Genomic DNA, 9,530 nt, shown 5'->3' on the forward strand with positions numbered 1-9,530 from the left:
TAGTGCTTGCTTTATGCCTGGGCTCCCGCAATCCCTGCAATTCATCTGGCCTCAACACTGAAAGTTTGTGTGTGTATCAGTTATCTTTTTCTGCCCCAAGACTTAGTGGCTTAAGCCAGCCACACCTGGTGTTTTTGACCCATCTGTGGATTTGTTGCTTAGACCTCTGCGGGTCTAGCCTGGGCTCATGCCTGCAGCTGCATTTAGCTGGCAGTTTGGCAAGACATTGGGCTCAGCTTGAACAGCTAGGAGCTGTGTCTCTCTTTCCCAGTCTTTCCAGCCAAACGAAGTCTTCACAAAATGAGGGCTCCAGCACACCACCCTCACCCCCTCAGACAAGCTTACATCACACTTGTGGTGTTCTGTTTGCTTGTTTCATGTGTTTTGATGTCCCGTTGGCCAAAGAAAGTCTGGGCGAAGCCTAGATTCGGTGTGGAAGAGGAATTCATAGAGGAGGAGTCCTGCCTCTGGACAGTTCCTGTAGAAATCTACCCTGTGCATAAGCTCAGGTTTACCACAAGGGCGGAGATTCCTGGGCAGTAAGTATCTCCACTGGGACATCCAGCTAGTGGGTCGTTGCAGCAGAATTTGAACCCAATCTGGTTTATTTCATTTCATTCTGAGTTCTAGTAAAAAATCAAAGCTAGTCAAAATCAATTGGGATTTTCTCTTTCTATTGGAATTTTATTTGGATAAAGTCAACAACGTAACGAGATAAACTCACGACTTGACAGTCGTGCCTCTCACATCACATCCATGAAAGACAGTGTGGCAGAGGCTGTTGGTTTGCCGTTCAACCCACTGTCCTTTGTTTCCTCCACTACAGAGAGTGGACAGCTGATTCCAAGCCTCCTTTGCAGCTGGGCATGGACATGTGACAAGGTTCTGAGCTCTGAGTGGCAGGCAGGTTTTCCTGGGAAGACTATATTTGCCAAATGTTAAAAAAAAAAAAAAAAATCCAGCAGAAAGCTTTGCATTCTTCTTGTTTTTATTTCTTTTTTTAGCATCTTTGAGTTATAATTGACATACAAAGAATTACACTTCTGTAATGTGTACAATTTGATGAGTTTGCACAAGTACGAACACCTGTGAGACCATCACCACCATCAAGGTGGTAGACATATCCATCACTTTCAAAAGTTTCCTCATGCCCCCTCCCCACTTTTTTTGTGTTGGAAGAATACTTAACAGAAGAGCTACCCTCTTAACAAATTTTTAACTGTGCAATACATTGTTGTTAACTCTAGGCGCAACCTTACGCAGTGGATCCCTAGAATTCACTTATTTGCAAGAATTAAAACTCTATACTCATGGAACAACACTCTTATCCCTTTTCCTAACCCTGAACATGGAACTGCCTGGAGGGGCAGCAGGCATGCTAGAACCATGAGAATAAAAACTACAGAGAAGGGAGGAAGGATCAAAAATCAGAGAAGGAACACAGATCCTTGAAGATGTTACTAAGAAGCTGTGTTAGCCCTGAATCCTCACCCTCCTCGGTACTCATTTTTATGTGAGCAAAACACAACCTCAACTGTGAACACCTCTGTTCACCACGCTCTCTGTACCTTGCAGCTCAATGCAATCCCAGCTGCCTTAAGACATGGGAAGTCATTTCAAAGGAATGAAGTTGACACTGCAGAAGTTTTTGGGTTTTTTTTTAATGGAGTTTTCTTTTTTTTTTTAAGATTGGCCTTGAGCTAACATCTGTTGACAGTCTTTTTTTTTCTTCTTCTTCTCCCCAAAGCGCCCCCAGTATAGTTGTATATTCTAGTTGTAGGTCCCTCTAGTTCTGCTATGTGAGACGCTACCTCAGCATGGCCTGATGAGTGGTGCTAGGTCCGTGCCCAGGATCCAAACCAGCAGAACCGTGGGCCACCAAAGTAGAGTGCATAAACTTAACCACTTGGCCGTGGGACCAGCCCTACTGCAGAAGCATTTGAACCAATTAACTATATAAACAATTCCAGCAAAATTTTTATAACGTCAACCATCTTTATCATTTTGCCAATGCCAACTTTGCCTTGCTGAGGAAGGAGACACTTGCCAAAATGACAGAAAGGATTAAATCATTGCTTTCCTGGGCTTTGCTTCTGGAGGTGGAGCCAATGACGTCAGTTTGGGGGGTGCTCAGGCCACTTGCCCAACTAGCTTATGATGGGTTTTATTACTCACATGTTGTAATTTAATGAAATGGTGGCAGAATTGTTTTAAAAAACATATTTGCAAAGTTCAGATGGAAACAGGTAATATCATGGATAATAAATTTCTGAACCTTAGTTTTGGATAATCAAAATACCCCAAATACCTAGTCTGAATTAAAAAGGATTTTTACAGTGTGATAGAAAGGTAAGTCACGACTCAATGCCTTCATCGAGCAGGGTTAAATTAAGCACAGGGTCATTTTAGGTTAGAAATGAAAATGAAAAATCCTTTTGGAGTATTTTAACACATATATACTCCTTTTATGAGAACAATTAAAAAGTGTTAACGGCTAGTAGCTTCCGTCCACGTGGCTGTATTTTCCGATCAAGTCCAGGGTGTTGCATTTAGTTGAAAATCCTGCCGTCACATGAAATTGTGTGGTCTGGAGTGGAGAGTTCAGCTCCTTTCTTTTAAATTTATTTCATCCAGAGTGAAAAAAGGTACACTCTTAGGGTAGAAAGAAATCATTTCTGGTTCAACAGATTTTTCCTTTTTTAAGTAAGAACAGGTTAAATACTTATAAAGAAAGAGAAGAATATGAAGCACCCTGGTCAAGTATCAGAGAATTTAATGGGATTTTAATTTTATTGATAAAACACCCTTCATTCAAAGAAAATTAAATTGAGCCTTTTTGTGGAATATGGGGTCCAGTGCTCCATTTTATGTTTATATGCAAATTGAAGGGCAGAACTGAGGTAACTATCTGGAACCTTCCAGAAGAAAATAAACACTCTTGTATCTCCAAATAGCCAGAATTTTGTGCAGAATCATCTCAATATTTCTTTGTCAGGCCTGAAACCAAAGCAAAAATAAACTATTTCAGCCTGTTAGCTACAATTTGGCTAACCATCTCTCAGACTAGCTAATCAATCAACAAATACTACTTTTTATTTGGCTACCACCTGAGGAGTACAAATAATTGCATGACCCGTTACTGGAGCCTTAATGACAAAGCTTGTAGGGAAGGCAGGCAGGTGAGAACGCACTTGCTGAAGAAACCTCAGAGCATCAGCACTGAGCCAAGGGTGAGCCAGAAAAGCATTGCTGGGACCAGAGGGGAAAGGACTGTCTTGGTACAGAACACCACAGACTGGGTGGATTAATGACAGACACTTCTTTCTCACCATTTGGAGGCTGAAGTCCAAGATGAGGGCAGCAGCATGGTGCAGTTCTTGTAAGAACTCTTGCTGGCTTGCAGATAGCCTCCTTCTCACCACGTCCTCCTATGGAGGAGAGAGACAGAGAGAGAGCTCCAGTGTCTCTTCCTCTTCTTATAAGCACACCAGTCATGTTGGATCAGGGCCCCACCCCTATGACCTCCGTTAACCTTATTTACCTCCTTACAGGCCCTATCTCCAAGTACAGGCATACCTCGGAGATGCTACAGATTCGGTTCTAGACCACCTCAATAAAGCCAGTATCGCAATAAACTGAGTCACACGAATTTTTTGGGTTCCCAGCGCGTATAAAAGCTGTGGTTACACGAAAATTGTGTGCGATCGCATTATGTCTAAAAAACAATGTACATCCCTTAATTAAGAAATGCTTTGCTGCTGAAAAATTCTAACCATCATCTGAGCCTTGAAGGAGTCATCATCTTTTTTGCTGGTGGTGGGTCTTGTAAAAAACACAACGTCTGCAAAGCGCAATAAAATGAGGTAGAATAAAACAGGGGACGGATGGACAGCCATTCTGGGAATTAGGACTTCAACAGCTGAATTTTGGGGACACAATTCAGGCCACAGCGGGCCCATGGGCTGGAAGAAGCCGGGAAAGAGCTGGGCCAGTGTCATTTGGTCTGCCTGACCGTGAGGCTGGGCTGCCTCCTAGGATGTGTCTTCAGTGGCCACCACTGTCACATTGCAGGGAGAAAAACCTTCAGAGTCCGACTTCCAGCCACCCCACCCCAGACTTTGTTCCTGTGCCCTCAACGGGCCTTTGCTTTTCATCCAAACAATTAAAAATGGCCGAAAAAATAATTAGATAAAAGGGGATTAAAATCTCTGTCTTTACATACACGCGATTTCCAAAGACCATTTTGTTAGTCAAGAGCTACTGGAAATGACTTTTTGGTGCTGCTCTTGATTTTCCAATTGCTCTCCATAAGAGATCTCCTGCAGAAGCTGGCATGCACCTTAAAGATAAAAGTGACGCTCCCCTCAGCTCTCCACTGAAATACAAGCTCATAAGAGCAGGGATTTCGATGTGTTTGCTCACGTTGTAACCCAGGCCGGGAATATATAGCGCCTGCACATAGCTGCTCCCTCACCCTGCTTGGAAGGAAGAGGGGATGTGCGGGGCCGGAACTCGAGCGTTCCTATGTACCTTCCCACTCTTGTCATCCTGGAAGAGCATCGTTTGCCCTTCTATTTAAAATGGCTTTGTGTGTTGAGTTCAAATGGATATAATCAGGCAGTTCTACGCCCATCGTGGTCAGCAATGAAACACCAGCACTCAGATATTTATTGAATAAAATAGTAGAAATAGAAAAAATAGAAAGAGTCAGTAGGATTTGAATAGCCTGAGAGAAATGGGAGAGATTTTTGTTAGAAAAGTAACATCTGAATGGTTATTGAAAAGGAGCATTTTAAGACCCATGTGACCATCACGTGAAGCATTCTTGAGAACTAGAGAGGGGACTGTGGCTCCAGGAGGGATAAGTTGGAAGCGCAGATGAGCCTGACATAGGGAGGACCAAAATAGGATGGTGGAGGATGGAACCAACAGATGGACTGAGAGTCATTGAGAAGGCAAAAGGGAAAACTCTCCTTAGCCATTTGAAAGGGGAAAGTGGTAGGGTCCGGAAAGGAATGGAAACAGCTCTTGAAATCGCAGGCTTGACGGCTTGGGAGAAAGAGGTCCCCACTGACTGAAGGAAGAAGTATCTTTGGCACATGACAGCTTACCTGCAGCCTTCATTCCCTCATCAGGAAACTGTGCTGGCCTCCTGGTGGACTTTGTCAGATCATGTTGAGATTGTTTGTGTTGAGGGAGACAGGGAAACTCTGTGGTTACGGTGTGGAATGGAAATCCAAGTGTCAGGGCCTGAATGTTTGCATCTCCCCAAAATTCATATGTTGAAACCTCCCCCTGAATGTCGTGGTATTAGGAAGTGGGGCCTTTGGAAGGAGATTCAGTCATGAGAGTGGAGCCCCCAGCAATGGATTAATGACCTTATAAGAAGAGACCCCAGAGAGCTCCCTCACCCCCTCCACCAAGTGAGGACACAGAGAGAAGACTGTCCAGGAACCAGGAAGTGGGTTCTCACCAGACGCTGAATCTGCTGGTACCTTGATCCTGGACTTCCAGCCTCCAGAGCTGTGAGGAATCAATGTCTGTTGTTTGCAAGCCTCCCAATCCGCGGTGTTGTGTTATAGCAGCCTGAACGGTCTAAGACACCGAGACCCGTGAGACTGGATTCTGACTTAGTTTCTAGCTGTGTGAATCTGGTCAAATCACCTAAGGTCACTAGGTCACTTGTTTCTCATCTGTTAAAGAACAAAGTCTGTCTAAGTCACAGGGTTGCCACAGGGACTGAAGAACAGGACGTGTATAAATTGCATAGCACGTTGTTGGCACACGGTAAATGGCAGCTATGGTGACAACGATGATGAGCAAAGACTGCGTTATTCACCATCCTGTCCTCGAGGGCCAGGGCTGTGCCTGGTGCCTGGTTTACTCCCTGTAGATGTACTAAAATAACTGAGTCTCGTTTGGACACACAGAGTGTAGCCATCAATAAGATATCAAAATAGAAAATTCTTCCAGCTGGTCAGAAATATGAGTCCAAAATTTGAGAGAGATCCTGCCCAGGGATATTTATTCGGGAGTTATTCTTATAAAGTGGGTGTTTTGTTCGTTTTGTTTTTAAAATAATACTTCCCAGGCAGTGTGCTAAACCCTCATCAGCATTATCTCCCTGAAACTCAAATGACACTGTGATAAAGGAGTAATGGTATTATTGTTCCAGAGAATCTGATTCCTAGAGATTTCCAGCAACTTGCCAAGGCCGTAGAGCACGCAGAGGGACAGGAGCGAGGGGTCGGGGAAGAGGGCTGGGGATGAGTCTGGACTCCACCTCGGTTCACCAGGCACCAGGACAATGCTCATGATCTGATCCAGTCCATGCTGCCTTACAGAGAAGACTCTAAGAGCCCAGAGGAGGGAAGCCCTTACCTGTGGCTCTTGCACATTCCTTGAGCCCTGATGCCCTGACTTCATCTCTGAGAGGCCAGGGGAGGCTGTACCAGCCTTTTTCTGGGCTCTGCTTCAACATTTCCTTCCAAATAACTTTTAAATGCATTTATTTATCTCTTTGTGTTCAAATGAACTCTTACGTGAAAGTAGATCAAAGCGGAGTTCTCCAATTTATGAAATAGATCAACCAGGGGCTGGGAAACTCGGACCTGCAGCGACCACCTGCAACGCTAATGAGCATCCTCCCTGGAGACCAATGAGCTGCCTCTGCAGATCCGCAGATTCCAAATACAGACTAGAGCATGGCGATTTGTTAGCGAGGAAGGAAACAAGCACACTGACAAATCTATTCCGGGCCCTGAAGTATCTGAAATGACTCCCCCGCCATTGCTGCACCACTGTCTTTACACTGAAGTTCACTGGGGTAATGAATTGCAAAGCATAGAAAGTGTCTTCTGAAAAAAAGTAGAGTCCCATGGATTTCCAGACACTGAGCATCGCATGGCCGTTTATCAGGGAACCAAGAGGAGGGAAGAACCACTAATAAAAATGCTTGTTATGAGAGCCCACATTGACATCCTGCAACAAGATCTCTGTCCCACGGGCAGGAATTTGGAGCTGCTTTTCCAGGAGTGGTGGCAGACTTCTCTATGACCCAACAGTACACTTTTGCAAAGTGGTTGGCTAATGTTCTGGAATGTAGTCTGTGGCTGTTCAATGAATTCTTTCCTGTGAGCAAACAAGCTGGCTCTAGAGGTAATCACACATGGCCACTTATTTCCATTAGCAACCCCAAACAAGCAAGTGACTTTACCCAAACAGTAGAAAAGACTAGGTTATTTTTAAATGTGCTCAGTTTAACGTGTTTCACAATTCGCGATTTCCCAACAGCAAAAAGAATGGTAACAACTCCTGAAATTACATGAGAATTCAGAAGGAGGCACACCAAGTAGGGAAAGAAGCAACCGAGGGCAGTGCGCACATTACAAATGAATGAAAATAGTGAAATCCTGTTTAGAGGAGCCCATATCCATTTTTTTTTTTAAAGTCCTAGTAAGATCTAGTTTAAGAAGACAAGAGTCATGACTTTGGGTGATGTTCACAACTATGTGTCCATCTAATGTTTTTCTCTCAACAGGCTTCTTGTATTTTTAAAAATAAGTATGCTCCAAACTAGCTTTGAGGAATGTGTTTGTAAAGACAGCCTGATTGTAAAGCCCAGGAGATTACAAGGAGTCCGGGAGGCAGAGGTTTCTTGGTTTCCCATGATGGCAGCGCCTGCTGAGTCAGTTCAAGTCAACATGACACAGCTGGAAATCCCACAGCCCTGGAAAATTGGGCCATCCATAGATATGGAAAGGGTACCCAGCATGGCCCCCACGGATGTCCTACACAGATGTCGAGGCAAGAGCCACAGCCTCTCCAGGAAAATGTGCCCACTGGAAAATTAAAAGGAAAGTTTACGTTGATTCCACGGTGCAACTAATCAGAAATTTTCAATCACCTTTACACCTGATTATGCAAGACGACCTCTTTCTTCTGAATCGCACTTGAAATGAGCAGTTCTCAGCTAGTTAAGGATAAAAATGGCTTTTAATGTCTGGCATTGTTTTGTAATCAAATGTACTTCTTGGTAGACCTGGTACCTGACAAGTGAATGCTGTAGTCAGCCTTTCTCCAGAGATTCCCCGCCGGTTACCTGAAGGAAACACTACTTACCTGTGAGACAGTCATTTCTTGGACAATTCCTTTCATCTGTAAGTGAGGAAATGAGTCAGCTCTACTAAGTGTTACCTCACCATCGGTGTTTTGTTATTCAGCAGGAATGGGCCCTCATTTTGTTACTCATAGAAGCCGGGTATCGCCCAGCGTCCAGGTCGCTGTTGACAACTCTTTTTCAAACAACTACAGGTCTGTTGTCGAAGATCTTAACAGTCTCTCTCATTGGAAAAGTGCCCGGCTGGTCACAAGATTGCATGACTCATTGTAACTGCTCAACTTTAGCTAAACACCGAGCTCAAAGGACAAAATCAGCTCCGTGATGTCATCCTTTGTCTATGTATCTTTAACATAGTTTAGATACAGAGGGAGTTGTGTAAGACGCGAAGGTTTCCAATGAGAAGAATGTGTCTGAAATACTTAGGGAGAGAAAACATTTCAGGGTTCTGTTTGAATACAAACACAAGACATGCTCCAGGAATTTGGGCTGTGTGGTCTTTGCTGACACAAAGTTTCAAGACCTATAAACTAGTCACCTGGGCTGGTCAAAGTTTAACTCAACTGACATGTTTTGGGCTTAAATAACCGTTTAAGAATGTCGAGTTTTCAGAACAGACTGAGGAATGTTCTCATCTACCGCTATTTGAAACCTAAGAGGATAATGTGCCAAGAGTTTCTAAATGTGTTTCAAAACCAAGGAAAATATAAACAGTGCTTGTGCATAGGTGGTGGGGATCATCAGTAACTTCTTATCTTCTTTCTATTCTTTTGCATTTATTTAATGATCAGGCGTTGCTTTAATAGTGGAGAAAAGTTAAGTGGAAATAAATATTTCAAGTTTGCTCAGAGTTAGCTCCATAAGACGAAAAATACAAAAGACTAAACAAAGTAAGTAAGTAAATTGACACCTACCTCAAACCTGTGCTGATAGCTTTCATTATAATGTCAGTAAAACCGCATGACCAAAAATGAGATCACTGTTTACCTAACTACGCTACTGGTCCCAAAACAGCAAGCACGAAAGGGGTTCCCATATTCACCAGTTGTAACACCGGCGGCGGCTGTCTCTTCCAAGAAATTGAATCATTCATCTTGGTAAAACCCAGCCAAGATGAGGAAGGCACACAGGACGCTGCACAGCCAAGACAAAGGAAGTATTCTTAATGAAGCTGATGATACCACCTCTGCAGGATGGAAAACTAGAAAACAGAGCAGGAGAGAGCGCGTTGCATTTGGGTTAGGCTTGGGATCATGTGAAAAAGTTACATTTCTTTTAAATTTAGCAAATCATTGTTTAACTTCCTTTTTTAGCTTTGCCTGTTTGCTTCTGGAAGGTCTTAAGAAATTATAGAAGCTTTGTCAGACTCTAAAGAGGAAGTCAAGAATTTGTAACAAGATAGCACATCCTG

General features: G+C 43.5%; 1 long non-coding RNA gene across 1 annotated transcript; it reads right to left on the minus strand.

Moving 5' to 3' along the window:
• Nucleotides 1-966: 966 nt before the first annotated feature.
• LOC139080439 (uncharacterized) lies at nucleotides 967-8,323 on the minus strand. Its single transcript, XR_011534954.1, has 3 exons — nucleotides 8,122-8,323; nucleotides 3,330-3,428; nucleotides 967-2,997 (listed from the first exon to the last, which is right to left on the minus strand). It is a non-coding gene; the product is annotated as an uncharacterized lncRNA (long non-coding RNA).
• Nucleotides 8,324-9,530: the final 1,207 nt, after the last annotated feature.

This window comes from Equus przewalskii, chromosome 30 (assembly GCF_037783145.1).
Source record: "Equus przewalskii isolate Varuska chromosome 30, EquPr2, whole genome shotgun sequence".
Classification (NCBI taxonomy): domain Eukaryota; kingdom Metazoa; phylum Chordata; class Mammalia; order Perissodactyla; family Equidae; genus Equus; species Equus przewalskii.